This window comes from Poromitra crassiceps (assembly GCF_964638095.1).
Source record: "Poromitra crassiceps genome assembly, chromosome: 19".
In the NCBI taxonomy this organism is placed as follows: domain Eukaryota; kingdom Metazoa; phylum Chordata; class Actinopteri; order Beryciformes; family Melamphaidae; genus Poromitra; species Poromitra crassiceps.
The window spans coordinates 23,783,864-23,806,817 of NC_139646.1; the positions used below are offsets into that span (position 1 = coordinate 23,783,864).

At 44.6% G+C, this 22,954-nt stretch overlaps 1 pseudogene across 1 annotated transcript; it reads right to left on the bottom strand.

The window, feature by feature from the left end:
• Nucleotides 1-12,656: 12,656 nt before the first annotated feature.
• Nucleotides 12,657-13,394, bottom strand: LOC310794310 (exosome complex component RRP40 pseudogene; annotated as a pseudogene). The gene has a single exon. The product of its transcript is annotated as an exosome complex component RRP40 pseudogene (transcript).
• Nucleotides 13,395-22,954: the final 9,560 nt, after the last annotated feature.

Here is a 22,954-nt window from a genome sequence, read left to right on the forward strand (position 1 = left end):
TATTATAAAAGCCTGCAGCTCTCTGTTTTTGTTATCTTTATTCCTCATTCAGGCTATATTTTTATTTTATTTATTTATTTATTTGTTTTATTGCCTAAACATTTCAGAGGCCATTTAAAAAACGTTATGCTACATGCTGAAAGATCGCCTGGTTTTTTATTTTGTGTTTTGTAGCTATAGCCTATTATATGGTAACACTTTACAATAACGTACACAAATACTATAGTAGTTACTAGTAAACTAACCATTAACTAATAGCCAGTTAATGAGTAGCTAATGAAAAATTTGGCATTAGTCAATCACTAGTTAATCATAGTTAATGAGTAGGTAGTCATTAGTTAATGATTAGTATCTATTTTCCTGAAGTATTATTGCCTGAACATTTCTGAGCCATGATTAAAATGATCTGTTTATGAATTGCGTGGTTTTGTGTGCAGTGTGATCAAAGAATAGACCTAGAATGAATGTGTTTACTGTCATGCACACAATAAACTGATAATGAGAATTACTGAACTCAGAATAATCAGTTTATGAACGAAAAAAGGGCTGTAATAAACACCGAGCGTAGCTCATTGGAGTTAAAACATAGTCTCGTGCATATTCCTACAAGTCATCATGTACAGCAGTCAGATGAAACTATAACAATATAAACAGAATTGAAACGTGTAATAATGGATATGAGTCAGTAAAAGAGTTTTTCATGCTGTCAGGACTGTACCAGTTGACAACTTGCTTCTACCATCCAGCCGCAAGGGGTCAGTTTAATCTAACTCGGCAATCCCAACACAACCTATTTATACTACAGCTGTTGGGTCTGCGTCTCTAACATGGTGTCATTCATTCACCAAATAAAATAAAAATAAAACAACTAATAAAACAACTATAAAAACAGTTTTACCGACTCATGTATCCATTATTACACGTTTTAAATGCTGTTTATGAGGATTAATGGGCGATTTATGTTGTAAAATGTGGGCCCAAGGGATTGTGGGTAATCTTTGGTGCTGACCACAGAATAGTCTGCGAGCAATCTTGGGACAGTAACCTGCTAGCGACATGCTTGATCAACTGGTTGGTTTGGTCACTGGCACCATCTACTGGATGAAAATGTAACATAGAAAGAAATAGAATAAAACAGAAGAGAACTACGCGAGGCGTTCATGTACGCGCAGTGTTGTGCGCGCTGCAGATACACTTCTGGTTGCGTAACACTCAAAACTGCGAACGGGTGTGTGTGTGAACGCGTAACGAAATTTCTCCAACACTGGTCACACGTGTACACGCTGGAAGTAGCTGTGCTACGCAGCTTGTCGTTACGCGTGATGTAGTTTGCGCACATCATAGTCCGCGTGCATGTGCCCGCGTGACAAAATTGTTCTATTATCTTCATGCGTGCGCTTACGCGCTCTGGCTGCGCACCCCGCGTACATCATTACACGTACATTTACGCGTAATGATGTACGCGGGTTGCGCAGCCAGAGCGCGTAAGCCCACGCATACACGCATGACCATTACAAGTCAATGGGGAAACTACATGACACGTCAAGCGTTGTGTGACACGTTCAGTCGTAGCTGCGCATGTTTATTGAGACGTATGGACCTTCATACACACACACACACACGCACACGCACACGCACACGCACACACACACACACACACACACAGGCCCGTAGCCAGGGTTAGAGAAATACCGAGGTCATGACCTCGGTGTCCTCAATGGTAGCTATGGGCCTGCACACACACACACACACACACACACACACACACACACACAGACACACACACACACACACACACCTTTCCCCCTTCGCCTGCCTGCTGTGCCAATGTGTTGCTGTTCTAATTAAACGTAGGTTTCCATGGAGGATGGTGACAGAGTGCATAACAGCATCTGAGTGACAACGGAGCTGGTAGGTTTTGTATATTTCCATCAGTATGCCAGGCAGAGACACTCCCCTCCCCAGGCAGAGACACTCCCCTCCCCAGGCAGAGACACTCCCCTCCCCAGGCAGAGACACTCCCCTCCCCAGGCAGAGACACTCCCCTCCCCAGGCAGAGACACTACCCTCCCCTGCACGAGCACAAACGCCTATATGCTCCTGTGACTGAGATGGAGGTGGTTTTGTTTGTGTCTCCACAGGGTGTGTGCAAGTTCACATAATTAATTTGTGTGAATGTGTGTGTGCCTGTGGTGTGTGTGTGTGTGTGTGCATGTGTGTGTGTGTGTGTGTGTGTGTGCCTGTGTGTGGGCGTGTGAAATGCTGTCTGTGTGGATGGGTGTGTTTGTGTGCATCAATACTTGCTGCATCTCTTTAGTCTCATTAACATATTTCTCTTTTCAACAGTAGCAGCATGGGAGTCACGTACACACACACACACACACACACACACACACACACACACACACACACACACACACACACGTACACACGTACACACACACACACACACAATAGCTTTCATTACAGCCTCTGTACATCGTCTGAAGAGAATTCAAATAAACAGCCTATAAAGGAATGTAAACTGAGCATCATTAGAACAGGCGGGAGAGGGACTGATTCCATTAAAGCAGATGGAAAAGATATGGCCACTTAAAGTCATAATGACACTGCAGCGTCCATAAAGGCCCGCTCCATTCACTTTATCTCCCTGTGTGACGTTAGGTGTTCCGTGTCAAACACACACGAGCGCCGCGCGCTGGATAGTCACACGTCATATTTGTGCCAAAGAACTTACATCATTAGTTCCTGCAGCATCATCATGATTGCAGCGCTGTTGTAAAACAAAAAAAAGAACAGCTTCACCTCTCGTCTTCATTCAACTCTTTGACTGCCCCCACACCGGAAATACCGGAAGCGGTTTATGCTGCCATACTTGGTCCCCCGCATCTCCGTTAAATAAGCCACAATATTGATTATTATCGACAAACATCTTTTAATAAAAAGTAGGGCAGGGCGATATTATATCAATATCATGAAATGATAGATGTCATCTTAGATATTGTGGATATCATCATATTGTGATTGTGTGTTTTGTCTTCATGACACCGTCTTCCTGGTTTTAAAGGCTGCATTACAGTAAAGCGATGTCATTTTCTGAACCTACCAGACTGTTCTACTGTAGCTGTTCTGGCATTTACCCATAGTCATTATATCCATATTACTGATGAGGATTATTATATTTTTTTAAAGTCATTGTATATATATATATATATATATATATATATATATATATATATATATATATATATATATATATATATATACTGTATATATTGTGTATCGTGATTCAGACTAAAAATACCCAGATATGATTTCTGGTCCATGCCGTCAAGCCCTGCCTGTAGGCTTTCTGAATAAAGAACAGAAGCTGAAGAGAGGAGGCTGCTTGAAAGAGAAAGAGGAGAGCAGCTTTTGAGGAAGTCAACATCAATGCGCTACATTTTGTTCTGTAGACAAAAATAATGCCGCTGAAGGGTAGTGGGGTGACCCAATTCCAGTGGATGACTTCCAGGATTCCAGAACAGTTTTCCGTACACAGGAAGGCTGCCTTCTAGATGCTGCTATGGAGCTGCAGCACCTCCACATCAGGCCAGAAGACCTCATGTGGACGAGGGGGAGACGGAGAGGAGGAACGGCCTCGAGGATGGACGGAGGGCGATTTCAGGATCAAGCCCTTTTTCACACTTCAGTGGCTTTTGTCGTCCTCCTCACTGATCGCTGCAGTTAAAAGTTCCTCGCCACACTTGAGATGCGATGACGACAGGGGTTTACAGTCAGAGAGACACAGAGAGAGAGAGAGAGAGAGGGCATCTACAGTTTGAGCAAGTAGATGTCTCTGTTCCTTTGAAGGAAATAACACAACTATTTTTCAATCATCCTCTCTGTACAGACCAGTATGATTCCTACTACCTGTGCAGTGTGCCCACTGCAAACACTGCAGATACACTATACACACCAACATCTCCTCCCTGGACAAATCTACTGCTTTTCCCTGACTCCCGCTCAATCAACCTGCACCTTGCAGGGGCTGCTGCTTCTCATCTCTATCAGTCTGCTCCTGGGTGATTTGCTGTAAGCGGACCTTCAGCCTGGCTAACGTGTGGATTTACCTGCAGGATGGATCGGCCTGTCTCAGCCTCAGGAGACAGCAGGCGGCTGCAGGCACTAAGCAGGCTGCAGCTCACAGCCAGATGAAGCTGGAGGAGGCCACCTGTGGGGAGATGATCCCAGGATTGAGACAGGTTGAAGGAGGCATGAGTCAAGTTTTTCATGCCGCATTGCACAAAATTGTCAGATTATATAATATCTGCAAGGCTTGATGATCGCCAATGATTCAACGTCACGATTACCTTAATGTAATTTGCAATGTCAGGACACTCCAAAACCTGTGTGTATTACTGGTGTGTTATTTCAATGCTTGGGACTCCATGGAAACTACAATAGACGGACTATGGTGTTTACAGAATAATGGTTAATATCAGCATATTCCAGCTACATGAGACATATTTGATATGGTCTTATCCAGGTATTCATCAATCGATATTTGAATATCCCAAATACGAATGGAATATTATTGTGCATGTAAATAATGAAAAAAATCAAATGAACAAAAAACATACTTGAGTGTGCTTGAGCTTTTTAGGTGCTGGGCGGGGCGGGGGACGACATCATTGGAAACTATTTTGACTTTCAAAACTCCAGCAACTAACAGCAAAGTGCAAACGAACAAATGGACAAACACACAGTCTAGTATCTAATAAGACACACACACACACACACACACACACACACACACACACACACACACACACACACACACACACACACACCAGCCTAAAGATAAGCAGCAGGGGATGCATGAGTTATAGCACTGAGGCAATTTTTGAATTGTATCTTCTTAGCAGCTCTTTTCATTGATAGCCCTCAATTTAATTTGTTTTATCAGAAAGACTGAATAAACACTGAACCAGACTAGACCAGATTTAACAAAGCACAGGAACATCTAAATATAACTGCTTAGTTCTGTATGAATTCAACCTTTCTGCCAGGCAGCTGGCTGCCTGCCTCTATCTGGCTATGCCTGCAGGAAGGAAGGAAGATGACTGACTATCCTCAAAGGTGTGAAGGACAACAGACGTAACCCCTCGCCTTCCCTCTCCTGCAGGCAGCAGGGTGGATCTCATATATATAAACTATATATCATATATATATGAGTCATATATATAACTGGACCCAAAGGGAAACCAAATCATATGGGCTGCATAGTTGAGTGTAACACCAGTCACTATCCGCCCTCAGACTGAGACATGACTCGGTACATGACTATCGTTTCCACAAATGCATTTTTCTCTGCTTTTTGCAGACAGACAGGATTTTCAATGAACACTACATGAACATTCAAGTGTTGACAACAAAGAACGGATGAAGCTAGATATTTCTATTTTTTTTTTTTTTTTTCAATTTCTTATAGAACAATATACGAAAAAGACAAACAGGCTCAGACACAGGAAAAGACAGGAAAGAAAAAAAACACATCATTGACATTCAACATTAGGCACATTGAACATAAGGCACTTATGTGTTTATGAGAGGGGTCCATGAGAAACCAGCAGGGGGAGCCATCCGTCACCCCTAACCTCAGAGACTTGTCATTCTTAACCTCTTAGATGGTAAATCATCTCTTAGTCCTCTGTGACAGTATTCTCCTGTGTGTACCCTCTAACACAGGGGTGGGCAACTATTTTTCATGGGGGGCCACATGAGAAATCCAGATTGTTGCCGGGGGCCGAACAAATATTGTCATGCCGTAACCCAGGGATGGGCAACTTTGATGATAGAGAGGGCCACAAAAAAAGTCCTCGCTACCAGATTTTGCTGAGGGCTGAACGGCGCCAGCGTGAACAAATTGGGGCATTTGAAGCCAGGTTTAGAGCAATAACTCATTTTAAATTAACAGTTGTGATGTCATTATTCAGTCTTAACCACCAATATTTGATCCTTTTCTCACTCACTCCTATGTCACCACCTGCTCTCCCTGCAGGGCTTGAAATTAACTTTTTTCACCACCTGCCAATATGGCTGCTAGATTTTAAAGTTACCAGCCAATTAGAATTTCCACTATCCAAAATGTTTTTCTTGAAATAAACCAGAATATGAGTGGGTTAATTTAAGCATAAGTATCAGTAAGTGGCCGGGATTCTCAAAGCCTGTGTTGAGGGTCACACGAACATGCACTCTTGAAGCTAAATAAATCCAAAACCAACAAGTTAATTATTAAAATTTCTACCTCAATGTAGAACAGCCATTTCTTACACATGAGATTACTTTTGGCCTTTTAGTCATAAAGATTATTGAAAGATATTCCATATTCCAGACTGAAATGCTATAACAGAAGAATATTGGCCAGAATGACATGAACATTTGGACACTTATTCAGCGGGTATCTTGCATGTTGCGTTCAGGCGCAATGTAAAAAAAAAAAAAAAAACTTTTTTTGCAATTCCATCGTGGGCCACACAGGGGGCCGTATGTTGCCCATGTGTGCTTTATAGTAACGTTCAGTCATAACTGATTTATAATTAAGCCCATAGTTAATGAACTAATCATGTACAAAACACACACACAGTCACATATTTTATATACTGTATATGTTGTAAGCCTAATTTTTGCCATCACAGCTGTTTTTTACATGTATGGGATAATACAGGCTAATATACAAGGTGTCCCAAGCTCTGAGTCATTATAAACTCAATTAGCTACAGAAGTTAATGTTCACATTCAGTCCTTGTATATTTCTCTCATGTGTTCATCATTCCTTTCCTCTTCTGTGTGTGTGTGATTGAGAAATGAGATGCAGGTGGTGTTCATCCTAATTGGCCTGGTCAGGTGTCAGATTGCTGCTGGCTGATTGGCTGGTGGAGAGCATTTAAGCCAGCTGATGCCATCCTGTCGCCCCTTGCTCTCCTCATTCCCAACGATGATGGCTGCTGTGCTGACTGCTGTGTTCTGTCAGGTAGGAACTGTGTGTAGACCTACTTTAGTAGTTCTGCAGAACTTTATTAAGATGTGTCTTTAACTTGGTAGACCTGTGCAGTCTAAACTGTAAATAGTTACCTTCCAGATCTACACTTTTGTACACTGTAAATAACACTTACCCAAGTAGCAGAAAGTAGGGGGAGAAGCCCTTTAGTTTTTTGTAACATTTTCTCATGTTTATTTTGTAGGAGCTTATAGGTAAGAGCTGTGTCTCTTATTTAATCCATCATTTTCTTTTCTTAGGTAAATTTAAGGTTGGGGATTAGTTTGATTGGTTAGTTGTGTTGGGGCCATGCTGTGCTCTGAAACTAAACCTGCTACTTGTGAACTTGTGATGGTGGTTTGGCTGATCATCCTTGGGAGTGGGAAGAGTGGGGGCACTTGTGTTGCGGTCCGGTTCCCCGAGGCCGGTTCTTAACATAATTGGGTGCTCGTCTGCTTTTCTCATTCGTCAGCACGTCGTCTGTGTGTGTGTGTATATATATATTTTATGTTTGTCTGGTGGGCAGTCTTTGTGCAGGTGGTAAATGGTGTTAGTCAAGGTGCCTTTGCATGGAGCTGAGGAAGCTCATGGTGGTAAAGCTGGTGGAGATGTTTGTTGGAGGAGCCGGTCAGAGGGGACCAGTAAGACTGAGGAGGGGCGTGGCAGGGCAGGGCCGTCAGTAGCACCGTTTCTCCTCTTTCTGTGTAGACTGCTACCCTACAAGAGTCCCGTCTCCGTACATAGACTTGCCTGTCACTCTGACTCCCAAGCCGTCTAAATCAGTGATACACACGTATTTACAAGTGTCACAGAAACATTTCAAAGCCACATATTGAGAAGGGTTCATAGCTTCTCGACGTCGTGGTTAGAAAGCTCGTCGCTGCTCATAAATGCCTCTTTTCATCTGAAGTCTGTGCTGGTGATATTTTTTACCGAGCTTTCGGCCAGAGTGGCGCTGTTGAGCGCTCTGACGGCTGGGAGCTCTAACCTGGAAAAAATATCACCAGCACAGACTTCAGATGAAGAGGCATTTATGAGCAGCGTCGAGCTTTCTAACCCCGACGTCGAGAAGTGATGAACCCTTCTTCTCAATATGTGGCTTTGAAATGTTTCTGTGACACTTGTAAATACGTGTGTATCACTGATTTAGACGGCTTGGAAGTCAGAGTGACAGGCAAGTCTATGTATGGAGACGGGACTCTTGTAGGGTAGCATAGTCTACACAGAAAGAGGAGAAAGGGTGCTACTGATGGCCCTGCCTTGTCACGCCCCTCCTCAGTCTTACTGGTCCCCTCTGACCGGCTCCTCCTCCAACAAACATCTCCGCCAGATTTACCACCATGAGCTTCCTCAGCTCCATGCAAAGGCACCTTGACTAACACCATTTACCACCTGCACAAAGACTGCCCACCAGACAAACATATAATTAATATATATATATATATATATATATATATATATATATTCAGAAGACGTGCTGACTAACGAGAAAAGCGGGCGACCCCCTAATTATGTTAGGAACCGGCCTCGGGGGAAGGGGACGGCAACACAAGTGCCTCCACTCTTCCCACTCCCAAAGATGATCAGCCAAACCACCATCACAAGTTCACAAGTAGCAGGTTTAGTTTCAGAGCACAGCATGGCCCCAACATCAACAAATCAAACTAATCGCCAACCTTAAACTTACCTAAGAAAAGGATGGATTAAAAAAAAAGACACAGCTCTCACCTATAAGCTCCTACAAAATAAACATGAGAAAATGTTACAAAACTAAAGGGCTGCTCCCTCCTACTTTCTGCTACTTGGGTAAGAGTTATTTGGTGTAAAAAAGTATAGATCTGGAAGGTAGCTATTTACAGTTTAGACTGCACAAGTCTACCTAGACAAGGACAGATCTTAAAGTTCTAAAGAACTCCCAAAGTAGGCCTACACACAGTTCCTTCCTACCTATCCCCAAACCATTCAACAGTGCACAAACAGGAAGTTGGTGAAATAAAATGTTTGGGGCTATCATTCAAAACTCAATTAGCTACAGAATTGAGTCTTTGTCATGTGTTCACATCATTCCTTTCCTCAGTGTGTGATTGAACTATGAGTCCACTCATTGTACTCTTAATTCCCAACTATGTTGACTCTTTGCTGTGTTCTGTCAGGTAGGAACTGTGTAGGCCTACTTGGTTCTTCAGAACTTGAAGATGTGTTATCTTGGTGGACCTGTGCAGTTTAAACTGTAAATAGCTACTTCCAGCTCTACACTTTTGTACACTAACATCTTACCCAAGTAAAAGTAGGAGGGAGAAGCCCTTTGGTTTTTTGTAACATTTTCTCATGTTTATTTTGTAGGAGCTTATAGAGCGCTGTCTGTTATTTAATCCATCCTTTTCTTATGTAAGTTTAAGGTTGGGGATTAGTTTGTTGTTGGGGCCATGCTGTGCTCTGAAACTAAACCTGCGACTTATGAACTTGTGATGGTGGTTTGGCTGATCATCCTTGGGAGTGGGAAGAGTGGGGGCACTTTTGTGTTGCGGTCCCCTTCCCCGAGGCCGGTTCTTAACATAATTGGGGGCTCGTCCGCTTTTCTCGTTCGTCAGCACGTCGTCTGAGTATATATATTTTATATGTTTGTCTGGTGGGCAGTCTTTGTGCAGGTGGTAAATGGTGTGCATGGAGCTGAGGAAGCTCATGGTGGTAAAGCTGGTGGAGATGTTTGTTGGAGGAGGAGCCGGTCAGAGGGGACCAGTAAGACTGAGGAGGGGCGTGACAAGGCAGGGCCATCAGTAGCACCGTTTCTCCTCTTTCTGTGTAGACTGCTACCCTACAAGAGTCTCCGTACATAGACTTGCCTGTCACTCTGACTCCCAAGCCGTCTAAATCAGTGATACACACGTATTTACAAGTGTCACAGAAACATTTCAAAGCCACATATTGAGAAGAAGGGTTCATCGCTTCTCGACGTCGGGGTTAGAAAGCTCGACGCTGCTCATAAATGCCTCTTTTCATCTGAAGTCTGTGCTGGTGATATTTTTTCCAGGTTAGAGCTCCCAGCCGTCAGAGCGCTCAACAGCGCCACTCTGGCCGAAAGCTCGGTAAAAAATATCACCAGCACAGACTTCAGATGAAAAGAGGCATTTATGAGCAGCGACGAGCTTTCTAACCCCGACGTCGAGAAGCTATGAACTCTTCTTCTCAACATGTGGCTTTGAAATGTGTCTGTGACACTTGTAAATACGTCTGTATCGCTGATTTAGACGGCTTGGGAGTCAGGCAAGTCTATGTACGGAGACTCTTGTAGGGTAGCATAGTCTACACAGAAAGAGGAGAAACGGTGCTACTGACGGCCCTGCCTTGTCACGCCCCTCCTCAGTCTTACTGGTCCCCTCTGACCGGCTCCTCCAACAAACATCTCCACCAGCTTTACCACCATGAGCTTCCTCAGCTCCATGCAAAGGCACCTTGACTAACACCATTTACCACCTGCACAAAGACTGCCCACCAGACAAACATAAAATATATATACACACACAGACGACATGCTGACGTATGAGAAAAGCAGACGAGCACCCAATTATGTTAGGAACCGGCCTCGGGGAACCGGACCGCAACACAAAAGTGCCCCCACTTTTCCCACTCCCAAGGATGATCAGCCAAACCACCATCACAAGTTCACAAGTAGCAGGTTTAGTTTCAGAGCACAGCATGGCCCCAACATAACTAACCAATCAAACTAATCCCCAACGTTAAATTTACCTAAGAAAAGAAAATGATGGATTAAATAAGAGACACAGCTCTTCCCTATAAGCTCCTACAAAATAAACATGAGAAAATGTTACAAAAAACTAAAGGGCTTCTCCCCCTACTTTCTGCTACTTGGGTAAGTGTTATTTACAGTGTACAAAAGTGTAGATCTGGAAGGTAACTATTTACAGTTTAGACTGCACAGGTCTACCAAGATAACGACACATCTTAAAGTTCTGCAGAACTACTAAAGTAGGTCTACACACAGTTCCTACCTGACAGAACACAGCAGTCAGCACAGCAGCCATCATCATTGGGAATGAGGAGAGCAAGGGGCGACAGGATGGCATCAGCTGGCTTAAATGCTCTCCACCAGCCAATCAGCCAGCAGCAATCTGACACCTGACCAGGCCAATTAGGATGAACACCACCTGCATCTCATTTCTCAATCACACACACACAGAAGAGGAAAGGAATGATGAACACATGAGAGAAATATACAAGGACTGAATGTGAACATTAACTTCTGTAGCTAATTGAGTTTATAATGACTCAGAGCTTGGGACACCTTGTATATTAGCCTGTATTATCCCATACATGTAAAAAGCAGCTGTGATGGCAAAAATTAGGCTTACAACATATACAGTATATAAAATATGTGACTGTGTGTGTGTTTTGTACATGATTAGTTCATTAACTATGGGCTTAATTATAAATGAGTTATGACTGAACGTTACTATAAAGCACACATGGGCAACATACGGCCCCCTGTGTGGCCCGCGATGGAATTGCAAAAAAAGATTTTTTATTTTTATTTTTTTTCCACTGCACCTGAACGCAACATGCAAGATACCCGCTGAATAAGTGTCCAAATGTTCATGTCATTCTGGCCAACATTCTTCTGTTATAGCATTTCAGTCTGGAATATGGAATATCTTTCAATAATCTTTATGACTAAAAGGCCAAAAGTAATCTCATGTGTAAGAAATGGCTGTTCTACATTGAGGTAGAAATTTAAATAATTAACTTGTTGGTTTTGGATTTATTTAGCTTCAAGAGTGCATGTTCGTGTGACCCTCAACACAGGCTTTGAGAATCCCGGCCACTTACTGATACTTATGCTTAAATTAACCCACTCATATTCTGGTTTATTTCAAGAAAAACATTTCGTCTAGTGGAAATTCTAATTGGCTGGTAACTTTAAAATCTAGCAGCCATATTGGCAGGTGGTGAAAAAAGTTAATTTCAAGCCCTGCAGGGAGAGCAGGTGGTGACATAGGAGTGAGTGAGAAAAGGATAAAATATTGGTGGTTAAGACTGAATAATGACATCACAACTGTTAATTTAAAATGAGTTATTCCTCTAAACCTGGCTTCAAATGCCCCAATTTTTTCGCGCTGGCGCCGTTCAGCCCTCAGCAAAATCTGGTAGCGAGGACTTTTTTTGTGGCCCTCTCTATCATCAAAGTTGCCCATCCCTGGGTTACGGCATGACAATATTTGTTCGGCCCCCGGCAACAATCTGGATTTCTCATGTGGCCCCCATGAAAAATAGTTGCCCACCCCTGTCTTAAGTTCTTTGTGACGTCAGCATATAGATTACAGTTATGAATGAAATCCTGAAAAATTAACTTTTGATGTGAAAAAGAACTAAAAAAGACTAAAGAAATTAGATTTTTTTGCATACATTATTAAATAAATGCACTGAATAACCAGGGATGTGATTTAAAAAGAAGAAAAAAACACATTTTTGGGGTTCACAAACCATGGGGGTGGATCCGTATGGATCATGGAACAACTGCGATCCGTTGCCCCGCTAATGAACTGCGTCCTCAATGAGCATCTGTGCTCTCAGAGTGGAAACTGTCCGGTGCGGGGCGGCGGGTGCTCCAGACACGGTGCTACAGCGCCCCCTGTGCCACCCTCTTGAACAGCGTGCGTCTCTGTGGCGGCGTCATGTTCTCGCAGCTCTCCAGCAGGTTCGCCACGACCAACGTGCGCTGGACGCTGTCGGCCTTCACCCACACTCTGCCGTTCAGGCCGATCACCAGCTGAGATGGAAACAGCTTCTCCAGGTCCTTGATGATGTCACTCTGAGGCGCCAGCAGCCTGCGCGCCAGGCCTAGAGAGACCCGGAACAGAAGGCCTCCAGCTCCGAACACACCCAGCCCTTTGGCCCGGCCCGAGCTGTCCACACACACCACCTCCGGCTCCTTGTCCTTATCGGCTATGATGAATTGACAGAACACCAGGTCGCCCACCTGGACGTTAGGCCTGTTCCTCCTGGTGGCGCCCTCAAAGGTCAGGTAGGACAAAGACGCCTGCTCGCTGCCGCCCACGTCCACCTTGAAGACGTCTCCGGCCCTGGCCGTCACAATGCCGATCACGTGCTCTCCTTTAGCTGGAACGTAGCGCCTCTGCTGTGAGTCGATCCAGAACATGTTGGGCTGTTTGTGCCGCAGGACTCCGCTCTTACACACCAGCACCTGCTCTCCGTTCCGCCTCAGACCCGGTCCGCAGACCACAGTTTTCTCCGCCTTCACCGAGTGGGTCAGAGAGATGGTTTCCTCTGAGTCACAGGAGAACTCATCTCCTGGCAGTAAAACCTCCCCAACTCTGTCTTTTAAACAGGAGAACATGGCTGCTGTCTGCCTGGCTGTGTTGGTTCAGAGGAGTCACATGTGTGGGCCTCTTCCAACACATCACCATGTGGAGCTCAGGGAGTGATGTCATCAGTGATGATGTCATCAGTGATGTCACTGTGAAGGCGTGTAAAATACCTTATAATAAGGCAGAGAGTGACATCACTGGTGAATCACTGATGACATCACAGACACACACACACACACACAAAGTCCCAGTGATGATGTCATCATTGATGTCATAAGGTTGTGATGTCATCAGTGATGTCATAAAAGCAGCTGTGACATCATCAGTGATGTCATAAGAGTCCCACTGATGATGTCATCAGTGATGTCATAAGAGCAAAATCAGGTCACAGGGGCAGACACTGAAAGAAGTGGGAGTCTGGCTTCAGACCCCCGTCTTCAGCCATGGACAGCTGTATGTTGCCAGCTCCAGGACAGGTGATCCAGCATCCCTGAGGAGTAGCCTATGTGGGCTGCAGGGCGGTTGTAGTGCTCTGTAATGCATCATCGGTAACGTTATTAGTCCTGCCGCCTACATCGACCAGCCAATCAGGCATCCTGGACAGTATCAGTCCTGAATAATCCAGACCCATAAGAGTGCCAACAAACATCTGTGATTCATATGGGGCTGTATACCAGATACCAGGCTAGTCTTTCTCCTCTCGTCTGGATACCAGGCTAGTCTTTCTCCTCTCGTCCTCCCCCTTCTTCTCTCTTTTGTTAGTGTTTCCTCCCTTAGAAGTTCTCAGGGGGCCAATTTGCTGGGCCGCACTTTGGCACCAGTGTCCCACTGACACACAGTTGATTTGTTTGTTTGCACATTGCAGCTCACATGTGTGCACCTAATGACTGTTTCCCTGCCTTTGAACTCGGCACATTAGCTTGGCCTCGTTCATGCCTCTCATTATACCAACACTACACTCAGTGGCGTGCCTGCCCAAGTTGGTGCCCTAGGCAAGATTTTTGCTGGTGCCGCCCCCCTCCCCCCTCCCCCAAAGAAAATATAATAAAAATGATATCGCAGCTAATCCAGCACTGCAGTGCAGGCTCAGAATCGCCCTTCCCCAGTGGCGCTGGAAGTACTTTTAGGTAGGGGGTGCTGTAAGGAAGGGTCTCTCGGTGCTGCCCGCGAGGGCAGCGCCGAAGAAAATCTTACGTTTTTTGGACTTTCATCCATATTTAGAAAAATATTTAATTTTAAATTAACATTAGGATTATACTGTTGTGATGTCATTATTCAGTATCTTCTCCTTTTCTCACTCACTTTCATGTAAGCACCTGCTCTCCCTTTAGTCGTTTTACACTACAACAGACAGAAACACAGGCATAAACACTGAATTTATTATTATTATTATTATTATGGAAAACCAGATTATGATGAAAATCAAACACTTTTGAAGAGAGAGCGTAAGATTAGAGCTGGGAAGCACAAACTGTTTTTTAATGCATCTTGTTGGTGGTATAAACACAAGACAGCCAAATCCAACAATTTCGAAAATCCATTTCTTGCCACCAGGGGGTGCTGCAGCACCCTCAGCACCCACCTTCCAGCTCCCTTCCCCCACTCTGGGAAAAAGCTCAGAGCAGGTAGAAGGGGGCGCGGCCGCGCAGGGGGTGGGGTGGTATGGATTAGGGACCATGGTGAAAGTGCTGCAGCCCGGGCAGCCAGAAAGCCAGAATTAGAAAAATGATTTCACTATTATTTAAAGACTTAAGACGTTGTTCTTCTTATTTTTGTCTACTATTGTAAAATAATAGTAGGCCTATTATCATGAAAAAGTATTTGTAAAAAAAAAAAAAAAAATTACCCTCTCTGGCGCCCCTAACGGCTCAAGCGCCCTTAGCATTTGCCTAGTTCGCCTAATGGACGGCACGCCACTGACTACACTGTGTCCGTTTGTGTGTACATTTGCATGTGTTTTCGCTCATACAGTAGCCTACGTGTAGCCTACCATAGCTGTGTTTGTGGTGTGTGTTTGTGTATGTGTGTGTGTGTTTGTGGTGTGTGTGTGTGTTTGTGGTGTGTGTGTGTGTGTGTGTGTGTGTGTGTGTGTGTGTGTGTGTGTGTGTTTAGTTTAGTTTAGTTTAGTTTTAGTTTAGTTTAGTGTAGTTTATTTCACACATCATAATATGGAATACAGTACATGCTGCATACATATTTTTTCAGTAATTGGATGCATGAAAGGGTCACCCCAAGGAAGCTATTTAAAGCTTATTTTAGGGGGCCCGGGGGCCCACATATAACAGACAGGATATTGGCCAGATATCCTTAGGATACAACAACATACAAACAGACATACACAATAGACAATCCCAGAGTCATGGTTAGGAAGATTAGTCGTTATGATCATTGCACAATAACAAATTTATACATAAGTCCAGAGAAATAAATATGTTTGTGGTGTGTGCGTGTGTGTGTGTGTGTGTGTGTGTGTGTGTGTGTTTGTGGTTTGCGTATGTGTGTGCGTGTGCATGTGTGTGTGTGTTCGTGCTCATGTACAGATGCGTGAGAAGACACTCATGTCTTTGTAGTACTCTCTCATGCTTCCTGTGGGCGCTCTTTAATGGAGCCGACATGCCTTTGAAGTGCAGATAGCAGGATGGATCCAGCACCTTTAGTCATGTGGTCAGACCCCCCGCTGGGCTGCTCACATCAAGGTGGAGTGGGCCTGTTTGCTCTCTACCTCAGATGTCTTCTCTCTCTCTCAATTCAATTCAATTCAATTCAAAGGGCTTTATTGGCATGATAAGGTGCATCTTACATTGGCAAAGCATACATTAGCAACACTTAGCAATGACAAAGAATCAAAAACCGAAAACAAGACATTTTGTTACCCAGTAACATAAATCACAAAATCTGAAGATATTCAAAGAGGAAGAGAAAAGAAAATTAAATGGAATGTGATAAGATAGAATATAATAGAAGACTATTGTTGACCGGAATCTATTCAGAATAATAACAGAACAGTAATAAACGGGCAGTTAAATGGTGATAGTGCAAATAGTGAGCAATTACAGTATATTAACAAAAATTCACAGAATCTGTAAATAACCGTTGTTATTTGGAAATCTTCAGAAGAGAGAGAAAAACAAAACAAAGCAAAAAAGAATAAAATATAACAGAATAAGATCAAATAAAATATTACTGTTGACCAAAAAACCTATTTGGAACAACAAATTTAAAACTTAAAAACTTTTTTAAATTTAAACATGCAAACCAATAAACTGGATGCTAGTGCATCCAGTGCATCTCTCTCTCTCTCTCTCTCTCTCTCTCTCTCTCTCTCTCTCTCTCTCTCTCTCTCTCTCTCTCTCTCTGTGGGCCTGTTTGCTCTCTACCTCAGATGTCTTCTCTCTCTCTCTCTCTCTCTCTCTCATCTTCCTTACTGTGCCAATATGGAGGATTAGCTGGGTTCAAATTCAGGAAGCTATCCGTGGATTAAGGACATCTGCCCGTGTGCGGGGTTGCCCGTGTGCAGTTTATATAGCGGTATGCGTTTCCTGTACGAGGAATCAGCATGACGTCACGACACCGCTAATCCCCCCGGAACCGCGCGGCAGTATGTATAGTATGAGTTGTGCCAAACAAACGTTAATATCTAGAAAACTATAGGCTACATGACATCGCTTATATTTTGACATTTTGAGTGAGAGCAGAAGTAGCTCAAGAGTCAAGACTCTGATGTATTATGTGCATGTTGTGTTAAAGTTGTGTGAACTGTCACAGTTTTTAAAATGTAAACAGCAGAGCCGGCTGGAGTGAGACATGCACTCAAGGCTGGCTCCATATAGGGTCCCATTGACGTTTTCCCCTAGTGACGCCGTTTGTTTACCAAAATGCTTATCAGCTGATCCCTCGTATAGGGCGAGAGCAGAGAGGAGAGAAGATGGTCCCTCGTATAGGACGAGAGAGCAGAGAGGAGAGAAGATGATCCCTCGTATAGGGCGAGAGAGCAGAGAGGAGAGAAGATGGTCCCTCGTATAGGACGAGAGCAGAGAGGAGAGAAGATGGTCCCTCGTATAGGGCGAGAGAGCAGAGAGGAGAGAAGATGGTCCCTCGTATAGGACGAGAGCAGAGAGGAGAGAAGATGGTCCCTCGTATAGGGCGAGAGCAGAGAGGAGAGAAGATGGTCCCTCGTATAGGGCGAGAGCAGAGAGGAGAGAAGATGGTCCCTCGTATAGGGCGAGAGAGCAGAGAGGAGAGAAGATGGTCCCTCGTATAGGGCGAGAGAGCAGAGAGGAGAGAAGATGCTAAAATGGGCATGTATTTGTGTGTGCCCGTCTTATCCTGGCTAATCTCCAACACAGTGAGAGGGCGATGCTACCCGGCTCGTCTTCTATTGAAAGAGCTGCAGGGCTGCCAGGAGGAGGAGGAGGAAGAGGAGGAAGAGGAGGAGGGGAAGATGAGGAGGAGGAAGAGGAGGATGGGAAGAGGAGGAGGAGGAGGAAGAGGAGTTGAGGCAACCCATCGCCACATTTCTGCAAACCATGGATACGTTCAAGGTTTGTGAACCAACATTTTTTGCATAATCCTCATTTGTAGATACGTGTATCCTTATACGTAACATTAACTAATTAATTATTAATTAAATTTATTTTACTTTATTTTACTAACCATAAACCAGTTTTATTTGTGTAATGTTTTTTAATTGAACATTGGAAATGCGGCGATGTTGAATGAATGAATGAATTAACCGACACCGAATGATATAGGAAACGTAAACGTTGAGATGGTTTTGCAGAAGCCTTTTCTCCTGGCGATGCAGGGAGGCTGCGTTGGGAGGAGACGGGAGGAGGAGAGGTGGAGGAGGAGAGGGGGAGGAGGAGAGTTGGAGGAGGAGAGACCTGTGGGGGGCGCTCTCATCAATAATGCCGAGGTCATTGGCTGAGTGAAGTCAACGTGAGCCTGAATAAATCAAGTGGTGTGTAAATAAAAGAGGCGCTTCACTGGCCCCTCAAACATTTAAAGAGCAACCAATCAATGAAGGCCAGGTGAGCAGCTGAGGGAACAGAGAGAGAGATAGACAGAGAGAGAGAGAGACAGACAGAGAGAGAGAGAGACAGACAGACAGAGAGAGAGAGAGAGAGAGAGAGAGAGAGAGAGAGAGAGAGAGAGAGAGAGAGAGAGACAGACAGAGAGAGACAGAGAGAGAGAGAGACAGACAGACAGAGAGAGAGAGAGAGAGAGACAGAGAGACAGAGAGAGGGAGATGGAGACACAGGTAGAGAGACATAAAAAGCGTAGGAGCGGCAAGCCGGAACGGTGCGAATGGTCAGCTCATTCATAAAAAAAAATACAGGGGAAATCACCTCATGCAGCAAGAAAGGCATACGTGAAAGTAAAAAAAGGCGGCCAGGAGGAATGCTCCGTGCCTAGTAAGTAGGTTAGGCTTTATGCTCAAATGATGTTGACATTAGTAGGTAAAATTAACGGATATAATAATAAGCTTCAGAGGACTATAGCTGTCTGTGGCGTGTTGGTCTGAGGATATTCCCTCTGGAAACCAGCTCCAGAAGTGCAATCTGTCTAGCTAGCCAGTTGTGCATTCCCTTACAAAAACTACTAACGTTAGTCATGTGCATTTATAGCCTATACTATTCTCCCGGCGATGACAACGTTATGCAGACTGCAGCTGTTTGATATGCGGGCGTCGTCTTTCAGAACGGACGCTAATTAGGCTACTTCATGGGAATAATTTGCTTTACAAAAAACTGGAACCAAAAGATAAGAATGAGCCTTGTACCTAATAGGCTACATGATGGTGCATCTGTGATCCATAAAGTCGATCAGATGAATATTGAAAGCATTGTTACCATGCTGCATGTGGACAACAGTTTGACTGCAGCTGCAAGTCGTTGGCTGGCGTACATCGGCGATGTTTGGTTGTTGAATGAATTCGTTCATCATACAGTAGCCTAGGCTACACTAACCTATGAAAATATTCATTTGGGCTAGGAGGAGCTGGGTGGAAATGCCTCCGCTCGCCTTTCAATCCGGGGAGTGGTGGCTGTCACCTGAAAGCACACCCCAACACGGGAATGTGGCGAGGCTGCCGGCTTTGCGAGCCTTCTGAACTGCAATTTTGCGCGATCTGTGTGTGAAAGCGGCTATGTGAGAGAGGGAGATGGAGACAGGTAGAGACACATAGAGGGGGGGGGAGAGAGAGAGAGAGAGAGAGAGAGAGGATCCAATCACATCAAGTCTCTCCTCTGCTCTCTCAGTATTAAATGATGAGGCAGGCTGTGCATGGCTCAAAGCGGCAGGTAACAATGAGCTCCGCTGATAATAACACTATAGGAGTCTGAGTGTGTTTGTGTGTGTGTGTGTGTGTGTGTGTTTGTGTGTGTGTGTGTTTGTGTGTGTGTTTGTGTTTGTGTGTTTGTGTGTGTGTGTGTTTGTGTGTGTGTGTTTGTGTGTTTGTGTGTGTGTTTGTGTGTGTGTGTGTGTTTGTGTGTTTGTGTGCGTGTGCGTGCGTGCGTGTGTGTGTGCGTGCGTGCATGTGTGTGAAGGTGTTGACGGACGTGAACCCGTGCGTGCTTGTTTGTTTATATGCATGTGTTTCTCCCATTCTGCTGCCAACCCTTATCTCCTCTCCAGCCTGGTTTCTCTTTCTCCATCGCTCCATCCCCACCTCTGCCTCTCCTCCCCACGCCTCCTCCTCCTCCTCCTCCTCCTTTCACCGCTTCCTCCATCTCTCCATCCCCACCTCTGCCTCTCCTCCCCACGCCTCCTCCTCCTCCTCCTCCTCCTCCTTTCACCGCTTCCTCCATCCCTCCAGCCCCTTCAGGAGCTGGCGTGTAGGGGAGGCCGGGCGGGGAGAAGCGATAAGGATCCCCTCAGGGAGCTGCTGTGGTAACGAGATGCAGGAAGACAGTGAGGAGGGAGAGATGTTTGGATTCTGCATGAGATGCTTCCACAGCAAGTAGAATGTCCATTTCATTTAGTGCTCATTATCATAAGGCGTCACAACCAAGTGGCAACCTCTGTCTTTGCAGAAATGAAGACAAAAACTGCATTTCCTCCAATGGCCACTTGAGGCTGGCTCCAAAAGTGGGTCCATCCCCATTAACCCCCCGTGTTAAAATGCCCGACTTTACAGCAGAAATAAACATGTTTACAGCCTTACTGTTTTGGTTTCCATAGCTAATTTTCTGGGGTGGATTTTTATAGAACTCACCCGTTTACTATGGCTGTATAGAAGTCAATGGGGAAATAAACCTATACTTCTCGCTTGATTGATTACCTCAGTAAACACTTTCCTAATGACTTTATGGTCTCAATCACTAGTTTCAGGTCTTTAAAAGCATGTTTATTTTGTCAATTGTGATCCCATTTAATTCCATAATTAAGCAGACTATGTTTTGGGTGTGATTGACAAGTTGCCTGTTTTGCCAGTGATCGCGCAGCTCGCCAATCACGGACCGATAACCGGTGGCGCTGCCGCCCCCTGCTGCCTGATTGTTAGAAGAGTGTGAATTTGCTTATTTACATTTATTACATATGAACTATAATTACATATTAAGTTACTTCACTTGTACATTATTAATACAGCTCCTTTATATTGATGTGAGCTGAAAAAGGATGATAAACTATGGGTTTAGGAGTTTACATTCCACCTGACCATGTACCTTGATACACAGTTGTTCGGTGGGCGCGTGCGCACGCCAACGCACACACACACACACACACACACACACACACACACACACACACATGTCACACACACACACACACACACACACACACACACACACACACACACACACACACACACACACACACACACACACACACACACACACACACAGTTAAAGGAGCAGTATAAAGTCCAACAGCAATAAGCACCAAACAAAGCTTTTCCTCCCCCTAATGGTGCTAATGTGTCATTGTAGCAATTTGTCACAACACAGTGTGAGGAAAGCGATGCCCCCCCCCCCCCACACACACACACCCGTTGAACAAGGCTGACAAACATCAAAACAAAGAGGCAATGGAAAATAAAAAGCCAGGTCAAATCAATCACAAGCGAGCGAGCGTCTAAGAGGATAATTTGTTGATTGCCTCTCTCCCTCTTATCATGTATCAAGCAGTGAGAGATTGCTTTAAAAGAGAGAAAAGACAGAAGCAAACGAGCACAGAGAGAAAGGAGGATGATGAAAGGAGGCGGCGGTGAGAGCCAGAGGAGAGGCTGGCCTCACGGTTCCCTCCGCCCAGGGAGGGTGCTCAGCGGGCGGGCCCGTCACATGAAGAGGCCCCTTTGAACAAGGACGGGTTCTGAAAACGTCTTTTAACGTTCATTCAGCTCATTGCGTCTGATGTCTGCATCAACCTTGAACGCCCGACACTTCTTCACACACCGACCGGATCACAGAGCGAGCGAGAGAGAAAGACAGGAAGTAAGGATTACCTATGAGGGAACTCGCATCAGGGGGGAAAGAGATAAGGAAATGCCTGTTCAAATATTCAGACTAGTCCCAGATGTTCTCAGACGGTAAGTTGAGTTCGACAAGATAGGAAAAGATCAGATATGCAGGTTTTAATATTTGGGCAACAGCAACCAAACAGGAACTTTGTGTTGCCATGATCTGATTCAGACAGATGCGGTGCGGGAATGCGTGCGGATTTTCCACGTTGATACACAGGTACTGTGCCAATTATTCACATTTCCACGTTCAATTTCCGCCAACGGAAAAAACAGTGAGAAAATGGAGTCAACCAATAGCAGCGGAACCCAAATTGGATGCTAAACTGCTAGTTAGCACTTGAATACAAGTGGCTAACGTTAGCTCCAACATTTTGGCTAACAGTTTAGCTACAACGTTAGCAAGTACGGTAAATGACATTGCATAACAGCTACATTACCTTCTTCAGCGAATCCCAGCTGCTGGGATTGTCCTTGATTTCGTTGTAGAGGTAGTCATCATCATCGCAGTGTTTTGTGCAGCCCATTCTATTTCATGGACACCTTAACTCTGACTCTAAAGGGAAATCTTAGCCTAAGGTGCTTTGTGCAACTGGGCCCTGGCTTTTAATAATAGCAGGGATTGTTGTGAATTGGACGCTGGACTGTGTGTGTGTGTGTGTGTGTGTGTGTGTGTGTGTGTGTGTGTGTGTGAGTGGGTGTGGGTGCGTGTGCGTTTCTGTGTGTGTATTATTCATGCCTGGACCCTGGGGACTCAAACACAGCAGAAAGGATCTTTGATCAGCCCAAGGCAGCATGGAGAGAGAAACGGTGGATTCAGTCAGAGGGTAGACAGTCACAAATACACACACACACACACACACACACACACACACACACACACACACACACACACACACACACACACACCTACCTACCTTTGTTCTCATGGTTTATTATCAGAAAGATTAATGCAGTCTTTCTTTGTCTTACATACAATAGAAAGCGCAGCCCAGGAGACGTGTGATGGCTCTTGATAATAGTGTTGACAGCATGGGATCTATATCTATATCTATACATCTATATCTATATATACACATCTATACATGACAGAGCGGTTGTGTACTAAGATTGTTAGCGAGGCAACAA